The sequence below is a fragment of the Triticum urartu genome, chromosome 5A, assembly GCF_056163025.1.
Source record: "Triticum urartu cultivar PI428250 chromosome 5A, HENAU_Tu73, whole genome shotgun sequence".
NCBI lineage: Eukaryota > Viridiplantae > Streptophyta > Magnoliopsida > Poales > Poaceae > Triticum > Triticum urartu.
The window spans coordinates 9,481,072-9,493,763 of record NC_141877.1 but is presented as its reverse complement, the minus strand read 5'-3'; the positions used below and the strand labels follow the sequence as shown (position 1 = coordinate 9,493,763).

The window sequence follows — 12,692 nt, the reverse complement described above, 5'->3', positions numbered from 1 at the left end:
ACTACACCGACTCTGCTTTTATCTGACAGTACAGGTGCTATCAGCATTGCACGCGATCCTGTGAAGCATGAGCTCACCAAGCATATTGGTGTTGATGCTTTCTATGTGCGCACTGCTGTGCAGGATCAGGTTATTGCTCTTCAGTATGTGCCTTCCGAGTTACAGTTGGCGGATTTCCTGACGAAGGCTCAGACTAGAGCACAACATGGCTTTTATATCTCCAAACTCAGTGTTGTTCATCCACCATGAGTTTGAGGGGGGGTGTTAGAGTTATAATATAAGTCATGTACCCCTTTGTATTTATCCCGTTGTATGAGGGGTTTCCTACATATGTTCCACACCTGTACAAGTATATATATATCGGCCTATGGCCTCATGGGAATACAAGTTGCTTATTCCTAACAATATTCACATGTTTGATTGGAGTATAACCTGGAAACAAAATCAATCTCGAAAGATTACAGACACTGTAACTTACATCTCAGGATTGAAACATGAGAAATAGCAGAATAGTAAAGAGACACACAATGCCAATCAGGATTTTACCTTCAGAAAGTGGCAATGCTCCATCACACCAGGAGTGTTAAATGTATTCACAGTAACTCCAAGAGCAAGAACCAAGTAATCATAATCAACCATGAAATCACCATTCCCATCCAAATTAGTCCCAACAGCAGAGCGGTAGTGGATCATCAGATCGATCTTGAAGCACTCTGGTAATATTCACATGTTTGATTGGAGTATAACCTGGAAACAAAATCAATCTCGAAAGATTACAGAGACTGTAACTTACATCTCAGGATTGAAACATGAGAAATAGCAGAACAGTAAAGAGACACACAATGCCAATCAGGATTTTACCTTCAGAAAGTGGCAATGCTCCATCACACCAGGAGTGTTGAATGTATTCACGGTAACTCCAAGAGCAAGAACCAAGTAATCATAATCAACCATGAAATCACCATTCCCATCCAAATTAGTCCCAACAGCAGAGCGGTAGTGGATCATCAGATCGATCTTGAAGCACTCTGGTAATATTCACATGTTTGATTGGAGTATAACCTGGAAACAAACTCAATCTCGAAAGATTACAGAGACTGTAACTTACATCTTAGGATTGAAACATGAGAAATAGCAGAACAGTAAAGAGACACACAATGCCAATCAGGATTTTACCTTCAGAAAGTGGCAATGCTCCATCACACCAGGAGTGTTGAATGTATTCACGGTAACTCCAAGAGCAAGAACCAAGTAATCATAATCAACCATGAAATCACCATTCCCATCCAAATTAGTCCCAACAGCAGAGCGGTAGTGGATCATCAGATCGATCTTGAAGAACTCTGGTAATATTCACATGTTTGATTGGAGTATAACCTGGAAACAAAATCAATCTCGAAAGATTACAGAGACTGTAACTTACATCTCAGGATTGAAACATGAGAAATAGCAGAACAGTAAAGAGACACACAATGCCAATCAGGATTTTACCTTCAGAAAGTGGCAATGCTCCATCACACCAGGAGTGTTGAATGTATTCACAGTAACTCCAAGAGCAAGAACCAAGTAATCATAATCAACCATGAAATCACCATTCCCATCCAAATTAGTCCCAACAGCAGAGCGGTAGTGGATCATCAGATCGATCTTGAAGCACTCTGGTAAATATTCACATGTTTGATTGGAGTATAACCTGGAAACAAAATCAATCTCGAAACATTACAGAGACTGTAACTTACATCTCAGGATTGAAACATGAGAAATAGCAGAACAGTAAAGAGACACACAATGCCAATCAGGATTTTACCTTCAGAAAGTGGCAATGCTCCATCACACCAGGAGTGTTGAATGTATTCACAGTAACTCCAAGAGCAAGAACCAAGTAATCACAATCAACCATGAAATCACCATTCCCATCCAAATTAGTCCCAACAGCAGAGCGGTAGTGGATCATCAGATCGATCTTGAAGCACTCTGGTAAATATTCACATGTTTGATTGGAGTATAACCTGGAAACAAAATCAATCTCGAAAGATTACAGACACTGTAACTTACATCTCAGGATTGAAACATGAGAAATAGCAGAACAGTAAAGAGACACACAATGCCAATGAGGATTTTACCTTCAGAAAGTGGCCATGCTCCATCACACCAGGAGTGTTGAATGTATTCACGGTAACTCCAAGAGCAAGAACCAAGTAATCATAATCAACCATGAAATCACCATTCCCATCCAAATTAGTCCCAACAGCAGAGCGGTAGTGGGTCATCAGATCGATCTTGAAGCACTCTGGTAAATATTCACATGTTTGATTGGAGTATAACCTAGAAACAAAATCAATCTCGAAACAAAATCAATCTCCTGGTGTGTGTCTCTTTACTGTAACTTACATCTCAGGATTGAAACATGAGAAATAGCAGAACAGTAAAGAGACACACAATGCCAATCAGGATTTTACCTTCAGAAAGTGGCAATGCTCCATCACACCAGGAGTGTTGAATGTATTCGCAGTAACTCCAAGAGCAAGAACCAAGTAATCATAATCAACCATGAAATCACCATTCCCATCCAAATTAGTCCCAACAGCAGAGCGGTAGTGGATCATCAGATCGATCTTGAAGCACTCTGGTAAATATTCACATGTTTGATTGGAGTATAACCTGGAAACAAAATCAATCTCGAAAGATTACAGACACTGTAACTTACATCTCAGGATTGAAACATGAGAAATAGCAGAACAGTAAAGAGACACACAATGCCAATGAGGATTTTACCTTCAGAAAGTGGCCATGCTCCATCACACCAGGAGTGTTGAATGTATTCACGGTAACTCCAAGAGCAAGAACCAAGTAATCATAATCAACCATGAAATCACCATTCCCATCCAAATTAGTCCCAACAGCAGAGCGGTAGTGGGTCATCAGATCGATCTTGAAGCACTCTGGTAAATATTCACATGTTTGATTGGAGTATAACCTAGAAACAAAATCAATCTCGAAAGATTACAGAGACTGTAACTTACATCTCAGGATTGAAACATGAGAAATAGCAGAACAGTAAAGAGACACACAATGCCAATCAGGATTTTACCTTCAGAAAGTGGCAATGCTCCATCACACCAGGAGTGTTGAATGTATTCACGGTAACTCCAAGAGCAAGAACCAAGTAATCATAATCAACCATGAAATCACCATTCCCATCCAAATTAGTCCCAACAGCAGAGCGGTAGTGGATCATCAGATCGATCTTGAAGCACTCTGGTAATATTCACATGTTTGATTGGAGTATAACCTGGAAACAAAATCAATCTCGAAAGATTACAGAGACTGTAACTTACATCTCAGGATTGAAACATGAGAAATATCAGAACAGTAAAGAGACAAACAATGCCAATCTGGATTTTACCTTCAGAAAGAGGCAATGCTCCATCACACCAGGAGTGTTGAATGTATTCACGGTAACTCCAAGAGCAAGAACCAAGTAATCATAATCAACCATGAAATCACCATTCCCATCCAAATTAGTCCCAACAGCAGAGCGGTAGTGGATCATCACATTGATCTTGAAGCACTCTGGTATATTCACATGTTTGATTGGAGTATAACCTGGAAACAAAGTCAATCTCGAAAGATTACAGAGACTGTAACTTACATCTCAGGATTGAAAAATGAGAAATAGCAGAACAGTAAAGAGACACACAATGCCAATCAGGATTTTACCTTGAGAAAGTGGCAATGCTCCATCACACCAGGAGTGTTGAATGTATTCACAGTAACTCCAAGAGCAAGAACCAAGTAATCATAATCAACCATGAAATCACCATTCCCATCCAAATTAGTCCCAACAGCAGAGCGGTAGTGGATCATCAGATCGATCTTGAAGCACTCTGGTAATATTCACATGTTTGATTGGAGTATAACCTGGAAACAAAATCAATCTCGAAAGATTACAGAGAATGTAACTTACATCTCAGGATTGAAAAATGAGAAATAGCAGAACAGTAAAGAGACACACAATGCCAATCAGGATTTTACCTTGAGAAAGTGGCAATGCTCCATCACACCAGGAGTGTTGAATGTATTCATAGTAACTCCAAGAGCAAGAACCAAGTAATCATAATCAACCATGAAATCACCATTCCCATCCAAATTAGTCCCAACAGCAGAGCGGTAGTGGATCATCAGATCGATCTTGAAGCACTCTGGTAATATTCACATGTTTGATTGGAGTATAACCTGGAAACAAAATCAATCTCGAAAGATTACAGAGACTGTAACTTACATCTCAGGATTGAAACATGAGAAATAGCAGAACAGTAAAGAGACACACAATGCCAATCAGGATTTTACCTTCAGAAAGTGGCAATGCTCCATCACACCAGGAGTGTTGAATGTATTCACAGTAACTCCAAGAGCAAGCACCAAGTAATCATAATCAACCATGAAATCACCATTCCCATCCAAATTAGTCCCAACAGCAGAGCGGTAGTGGATCATCAGATTGATCTTGAAGCACTCTGGTAATATTCACATGTTTGATTGGAGTATAACCTGGAAACAAAATCAATCTCGAAAGATTACAGAGACTGTAACTTACATCTCAGGATTGAAACATAAGAAATAGCAGAACAGTAAAGAGACACACAATGCCAATCAGGATTTTACCTTCAGAAAGTGGCAATGCTCCATCACACCAGGAGTGTTGAATGTATTCACAGTAACTCCAAGAGCAAGAACCAAGTAATCATAATCAACCATGAAATCACCATTCCCATCCAAATTAGTCCCAACAGCAGAGCGGTAGTGGATCATCAGATCGATCTTGAAGCACTCTGGTAAATATTCACATGTTTGATTGGAGTATAACCTGGAAACAAAATCAATCTCGAAAGATTACAGAGAGGGAGGAGGCCGCATGAAGAGATAGGTAGAGACAGAGAGAGAGAGAGAGAGAGAGACAGTATTTGGTGAAGCTCACCTCGTTGTGTTGGCATCGGATGCCGGAGCCGTCGGGTTGGTGCTCAGCTGGCTAGGGCGATGACGCGGTGAAGAGGAGGACGCGCAGTCCGAGTTGGGAATGTTAGATCCACTGGATCGATGTAGGCTTTGATCTTTCCGGTCACCCACCTTCCTTGGGTGCGGATGAGCTCGATCCAGACCCGGCCATGGTGAAGTAGAGGCCGGTGGTAGCAGAGAGATCGAGATGGAGAGGTGGCAGTGGTGCTTCCCGTGAGCACTGCGATTGCCCTAGATCGGAAGGGGATATCGGTGGGAGTCTGGCGGCGCGGTGAACCTCGTACCGTGCGCCCCGGCCCCCACCTCTTTATATATCGCAGGTCACAGGGGCCCACCAACCATAGAACGGTTGGGCGCTCCCGATCAGTCCGCGAATAGATCAGGGCCCGATGGGCCGTTGAGCCCACTCGGTGGAGAGATCAACCTAACAGGGAAGGCCTCCACCCCAGCCTGTGGACCCGATGCTACCCTGCTCCCCCAGCACGGCGACCTGTTGGGCGGCGAGGAAGAGGTAGCAGCGGCCCGAGCTGGCTTGGGAACCTCCTGTTGAGCCTGCGAGGAGAGGGTTGCGCGGCACAGGAGCTGCGTGGTGTCATCGCAAACCCGCTGAGGCCGCCGTCTGCCGCACCACCGCGCGAGCCGTCAGTCAACGCTGCACCTCCCTCTCCTCTTTCCTCTCTCTTTCTCCTTCCTCTCCTTCCTTCTCTCTCCCTCATTTTCTCTTTCTCCCGCAGGGACCGATCCATGGCGCTGGATCGATTCGAGCGTCGCCCTTCCCTTGCAGGTCGCCGCCGCGCCCGCACGCCTCGGGTCCGGTGAGATCCAGGATGACGAGGGGGGAAGGTCGCCGCCGCGCCACCATCTCCCCCTCCTCCTCCGCCACCGTTGTCGAGGGAGTGGAGGGGATGGGCGGATGTAGGGGGAAAAGATTTTAGGGTTGGAGAGGAGGGGGATGGAGGAGAAAGGCAGAAAGCAGACGGGCGCGGGGCTCACCACAGCACGGTGGTTTTTTTTCCTTCGCGTGGTGCGCTGCACCCCCACGCACGGCGCGGTGCGGTGGTCTTTTTTCCCTCGCGTGGTACTATGCGCTCGAGGCATTGGTTGTGACCCTTCCAGTAAGAGCCCATTCACTAGGTAGGTCCTCATAATCATACTCATACCTATACTGTACTAATTCGTGATGAATGAGAAATAATGTGCGTGCTCCTGTTGATCATTGGATCTTATAGGAGGTCCAGTGCAATCAGAAAGTGGCTCGTCCTCTAGCTCTCCAGTACCAATGACAGTAGGATTATGCTGAATAAACTGAATGTATGTATGATGGCTGCAGGCTGGATACAGGCATGTGGACACAGCCACGACCACAGCTCTCCGGCAACCAAGACGGCGACAGCGTCGACGGGATCCTCGGACGACCTGCGTACTTCGCCGACCTCGCCCATGACCTGCATCCAGCCGCTCCTGCCCCGGCCCTTCTCAACTTCGCTCCTGGTGAGCTGCTGTAGGTGAGACAATTGACTCGATCTGTTGCTATCGGTAGAACTGCTGATGTAGTTTGGGTGTAGCCGCAACTGCTGTAGGTTGGGTGTGTAGGAGGCTGACCTACTGCTCTTCTTAGTACCATGGCTGCTGTAGGTTTGTTTTATCTGCAATACATACTATCTTGGTTTAGTTTAGGGGCAAATAGAAATGTTTCTGTTGGACCGTGTTATGTGATTGATAGGTCACTGTCCCATTACATACTATCATGTAAACCTCCTGTTTTCCTGAAATGCTATTATTGATAAGTCACTGTCCCATGACATACCCAAGCATCTATTCCAGCCAAAGTTTTCGCTGTGAGAATCAGCCACTTGGGTGAAAAAGACGTATGAGTAAATTTGAATGGGACACGTGCATTTTTTTGGTACAGGGCCGTGTACAAACGTGTTGTGGATTTGGTTTTTCGTTTCAAATTTTTTGAACTGCTGTGACGGTTCGTTTGGTGGCTTTAACATTTTTGATTGGACGTGGGGTCGGCTGTCGTAGTTGTTCTTCTTGTGTGCTTACTTTCTTTTCTATTGGCCGTAGGATTTTGTTCGTATCTATGCCGGGTCAGTTCTGCTGTCGCTGTTTGTGGTGATTCTGCTGAGCCGCTGTTGGTCGATGTGTCCTGTCGCTTTCTTCTGTCTGGCCGCTGTTGGTCGATTCGTGGTGTCGCTATCGCTGCTTTTGTTGGCCTTGTGGACGATTTCCGGATGGGTGTGCATGCATGCCGTTCTGTTTTGTTCTGCTGCGGCCACGTCGTTGATTTTTGGCTTGCTGGATTTCTCAGGTTAGTCCGTTGCCGCTTATCAGGCAGCTTCTGGAGCGATAATAGGTTAAGCAGTTTCTGGACGATGATAGGTCGGCCGCCGCTTACGGATGTATAAATACTCATCAACTCAACACGCTCCCACCTCCCCTCCTACCTCTAGCTTTGCTGTTGCGTGCTCCTACATGGATTCCGTGCGGTTGGCCATAGCGTCGGCACTCTTTCTGGCGGTGCTCGTGGTGACGGCTGCCGACGACGCACACCTGCTGGACGACTTCAAGGCGGCGCTGCCCAACCAGGCGTCGCTTGACGGCTGGACCGCGCGTGACGGCGCCTGCAGGTTCCCCGGCGCAGTGTGCAGGGGCGAGCGCCTCACGTCGCTCTCGCTCTCCGCCGTCCTGCTCAATATCGACATCCACGCTGTCGCGGCCACCCTGCTGCAGCTCAGCGGCGTCGAGAGGCTCAGCCTCCGGGGGGCCAACGTCAGCGATGCGCTCGCGGCGGCGGCCGGCGGCAGGTGCGGCAGCAAGCTCGAGGTGCTCGACCTCTCCGGAAATCCCGTGCTGCGCGGTTCCGTCGCCGACGTGGCCGCGCTCTCCGGCTCCTGCAGCGGCCTCAATTCGTTGAATCTGTTCGGTGATGCGGTTGGTGCAGCCAAGGACGCTGGCGGTGGCGGGCAGGGGTTTGCCGCCCTGGACGGCTGGATGGTGGGTGCCGACCTCGGGTCTGTCCGGTGGCTGGGCCTCGCCTGAAATAAGATCCTCCGCCGGCCTCTCGGACTTCACCAACTGCTCCGGGCTGCAGTACCTTGACCTGTCCGGCAACCTCATCGGCTGCGATGTCGCCGCCAGGGCGCTCTCCGGCTGCCGCAGTCTCAGAGCGCTCAACCTCTCGAGCAACCATCTCGCCGGCCGTTCCTCCCGAACGTCGCTGGCGTTATGTGTAGTCTTCGCCGCTTCCAATGGACAGGTTGCAAGGTTATGTCATGCTTGGTACATACATACGTGCATGTGTGTGATTCTGACTACTTCTGGTTGTCCCGGGAATGAAATTGACTAGGATCTGTTTATCTAAATTTCAGACTTTAGTTCTTGGCTACCTTCTACCGTTTGAGCAATAAATTGTCGCATATGATGTTTGGTGTTTTTTCTTGTTGGGATTGTACAAATGGTATAGGAGTATAGGTGTAGTCTATAGTAGGGAAGCCAATTGTTGGGATAAGAATCAGGTGGAAACAGAAATATTGAACAAATGGTGGAAAATAGCTTTCTCTCCTGCTGGGCGGGCAAAGCATATGGGTGGTCTGCCTGTAAATACAGGAAATGTGTCAACGTAATCATTTTTATCAAAATTTTCCATGAGCCCATCCATTTGTTATTTCTATGTTTAAGTGTGTAACTGGAAGGAATGCGATGCCTACTGGAAGATAGACACAACGGCTAACGAAGAAGCCGTCGACCCGCAGACCTGCAAAATATTGTAGGTTTTCAGTTTCAGGTTGGTTTGTTAGGCAGTTTTCTTCCACGCAAAGGGCGTACAGCGTGCAGTTATTGTTGACGATCTAATCGGAAAGAATTCCGTAGGTGGTTTTCGTAGGTGGTGTATCTGTCAGGAGAGTTTAGTGCAGTCTGATGCAGACCAGAATTAGCTAGACTAGCAGTTACAAAGATGAATGAAACATCGGAGTTGCATATGAAAGCAATCCTAACCAGTTTACATCACAATTGCCGAGTAAGGGCATCTCCACTAGGCTCCCCAAGAGGCCCTTTTTTCTAACTTTGAGAGCGCCGGCAGTGAAAAAAGCCTCCACTCACGCCCCCAGGATCGCTTTTTTCGCCGGTTTTGTGCAATTTTAGCGCCGGCAGTATCACCCGAAATCCAGCTCCCAGGGAGGCATCTGAGAGCGCCGGCGGTTTGTTTATGCATGCAAAGGCCCACCTGCAGCCACATCTCCCCCTTCCCCCGTCGCTTTCAGCCCGGCCCCCACCTTCTCTCTCCCCAGCACCACCTACTACACACACAGCCGGAGCGGGGCTCGCGCGGCCGTGGCGGCGCACGCATGGCCGAGCGCGGGGCCTCGAGCTCGCGCGGCCGGAGTGGAGCATGGCCGGGGAGGGGCTCGCGGAGCGGAGCGGAGCGCGCATGCCCAGGGGCTCGTCTTCTTTGCCTTGCAGTGGCCATCTCCACCGTTTCCGCGCATGGCCAGGACCAGGGCCGGCTCCAGTCCAGGGAGGCGCCGAGGCCTCCGTTGGGAAGCGTGGCCGGGTTCGCTCGCCGCCCTGTCCGGCTCCACCCGCGTGCGCCTCCAGCCCTTGCAGCAGCCGGGCGAGAGCCCAGCGACGCGGCAAGGCCATCCACGCGGAGACGGTGGCGGGGCATGGAGACGGTGGCGGGGCCATCCACGCGGCCCCGCAGTGCGCCGGCGAGCAGCACCAGCGTCCCCTCTCGAAGGAGCTTGTCGACCAGCGTCCCCGCAGTGCGCGAGCTCCTCCTGGCATTGCTGGCCGCGGCGGGGCACTGGGCGTCGGTGCTCTTCCTCGCTGCGCGCCACGCGCTCGTTCGAGCTGCCGCCACGTGTCCTGCTCGTCGAGGTGCAGAGATGCTTGGGGTGGAGACGGCTGGAAAAATTTGCCACCCAGGCTCAAAAAATCCACCGGTGCCTCCCCAGGAGGCCGAAAAAACACCTCCTGGGGGCCACAACAGCTGGAGATGCCCTAACCTGCTTGCTGCTGCACTGAGCTGTTTGCTACCAGGCAATTTGCTTCTGAGCAAGGAAGGAAGCGGCCATGTTGCTGACATGAGTTGTAATGCAGGACATCCATTCTTAGATTTGACTATGTTGTGATGTAGTACATTATTGTGATGATGCGTACTCCCATTATGTAAGGTAAAGCATTCATATCCATCCAACTTCTTTTATTTGTTTTAATTAAAAAAACATTCACCCTGCAGTGTACCTTGGCAAGTCCTTTTCACCACAAAGGATGATGTCTGGTGGCTTGCATATATCCAAATCGCTTGCTTTTGTCGCTTCTGTAAGTCTAATCTCATGCCTCGGTCTTTCTAATGGAGGAGTGTTGTGTCCCTTTTAATAAAAGCTCTGAAAACCATGATATTCTTCAGGTGGTTAATATTTGATGTTGTCATGGAGTACACATTTTCGATAAACATGGTGCTAATTTTCAGAGATATTGATTCAGTTCATGGCCATCAAATTTGACAGCCAGTTATTTACTTATCTTTCCAAATGATGTAAGCCTGAAATAAAACTAGAATGATGTAGACCATAAATAATTATATCGTGTTTAGTCTTATTAGAAAAGTGTGGATGGGTATTTTCTGTCATCTAAGATGCACCACACATGGTGACAACAAATGTGTCCTTTTCAGTTTGCTTCTATGCATTACTTCCCTTATATGTGAATACAACCTTATCCATATAGTTCTCTTGATTTAGTCGCGTACAAGTATGATGTTTTTACCCCTAAAAAAAGCAGTATGATGTTTTTTTCTTTTGTTTGTTCTACAACATGAATAGATAATACACATAAGCTAGAAGTGAAAATCTATGTAATCCTGAGAGAGAGGCCCCGCTAAAGACGCAGTGCGCAAGTACTTATGTTGTTCTATTGAGTTGGTTTGTGTTCTGCAGTGTGCAAGCACAAATATCTGGAGTTAGTATGCCATGATATTGCACTGACTTGTGTAATTTCACAAGTAGTTCCCCATTGATGATGATTAACTTCATAATTTTTGACTACAAACTCGATTTAGCTATAACACAAAGAGGAAATTTCTTGAGGAATAGACAATCTTCAACACATATGGTGTTTGTTAAAGAAATGGGTATAAAATGTAGTTTTTTAGCACAGGTATTTTTCCCAAATCTGATCCCTAATTTGGTGTAAACATGATCTTTTTGACTAAGTATTAAATTATCATGAAATAAGATTGTATTACTTGGTTACAACCGATTATTCCATACCTTCGCATAGGCCATCAAAAAAGAGGAAGGTGGACGTGAGAAAAATCAATCCATCCATCGTCCGAGACACAAGCAATCTTTGGGAAACACATATGCAAACCAATTTTCTAATGCAAACAAGACAACAGGTGAAGCACAGGACTACCGCATGCAAACAGAAATTCAAACAAAGGAGGCAAACCACCACATGCAGAGATAAGCCAGACAGAAGACTGCCAAGGAGAACATAGTCAAATTAGACAGCAACCATGCAACCTGCAGAAGGCTACACCAGGATGATCTACTCTATCAATACTTATCAATGTTCCTTTCGTCTTATTACACTAGAGTCGTGCCACTTCGACAACAATAGATGATCCCTATCAGAGATGTATGAACATGTGTTTTCCTCTTTAGCAACATCCAACATGCATTATGCCGATAAATTTGCTTTTTTCTTAATTTTGTTCTTACTTATTTTTCTACCTTCACAATTTTACATACAATAATCTGCTATCTTAAATTTAAATATTGATAATTTTAATTGTAAATAGTAAACACAATCCTTATGAACACACGTATCGATGGGCGCGGCGTGGCGCCGCGCGGGTTATGCTAGTACTACTCTATTTGAGCGGGAATAGGTGGTGTCAGCGGTGCTGGATGCGGCATGAGTGGTTTAGGTGAGTTTTTTTGGTCCCTCCCCTTTCTTGCCTACGTGGTCTGCGATACCACGATCGTCGAGGCATTTCTGGCTTTTGTTACACTGTTATTTAAACGCATTGAAACTGTTATAACATCCAAGTAGTTCTCTTGAACTTTGAGTCTTTATGGCCAGATAGAGTAAAACATTAAAGGACCAGTGTCATTATAACTTAGTTCCTGTATTCGCTGCGATGACTTGGTTTCAACCTATTATTTGCTAGCAGAAAATATGTGGCTTATTTTTTATCTTATCTTGTATTAAGCTGCCTTGTCTATATTGAACTCTGTAATTCCAGCAGCGACCACCACATCTGGTGAAAGAGACACTCTCTTTGCTGTATTTTCTGTTTATTGTTTGTAGTGAATGACTTTCTGTGTCTTGGTAGGTAATTGGTATCATGTCCATGTTGTTGTTGGCTAGATGGTAATGGTTATCAGAATATGTACACATGTGTGTATCATGTAGCAAATGACAGGGTCACCAGAATATAGACACAGTAAATCCATTGTTCTGTTCTATCATTATGCTTCATATGTTAACGTGTTGCAGTCAAGTTTTGGTAGTTTTGCTATGCCATGCTTAGTGCTTGCTGAACTGAGGCATTTGGGCATTTATGTATAATTTTTATTCTCTTGAATGGATATATTTTATTGGCAATGATTTAACTTCCACTGTATCTCACTAATAATTTATGTAGATCAAGATCTAATGTC

At 46.2% G+C, this 12,692-nt stretch overlaps 1 pseudogene; it reads right to left on the bottom strand.

Moving 5' to 3' along the window:
- Nucleotides 1-7,473: 7,473 nt before the first annotated feature.
- Nucleotides 7,474-8,273, bottom strand: LOC125518244 (uncharacterized; annotated as a pseudogene).
- Between the last annotated feature and the right edge of the window lie 4,419 nt (nt 8,274-12,692).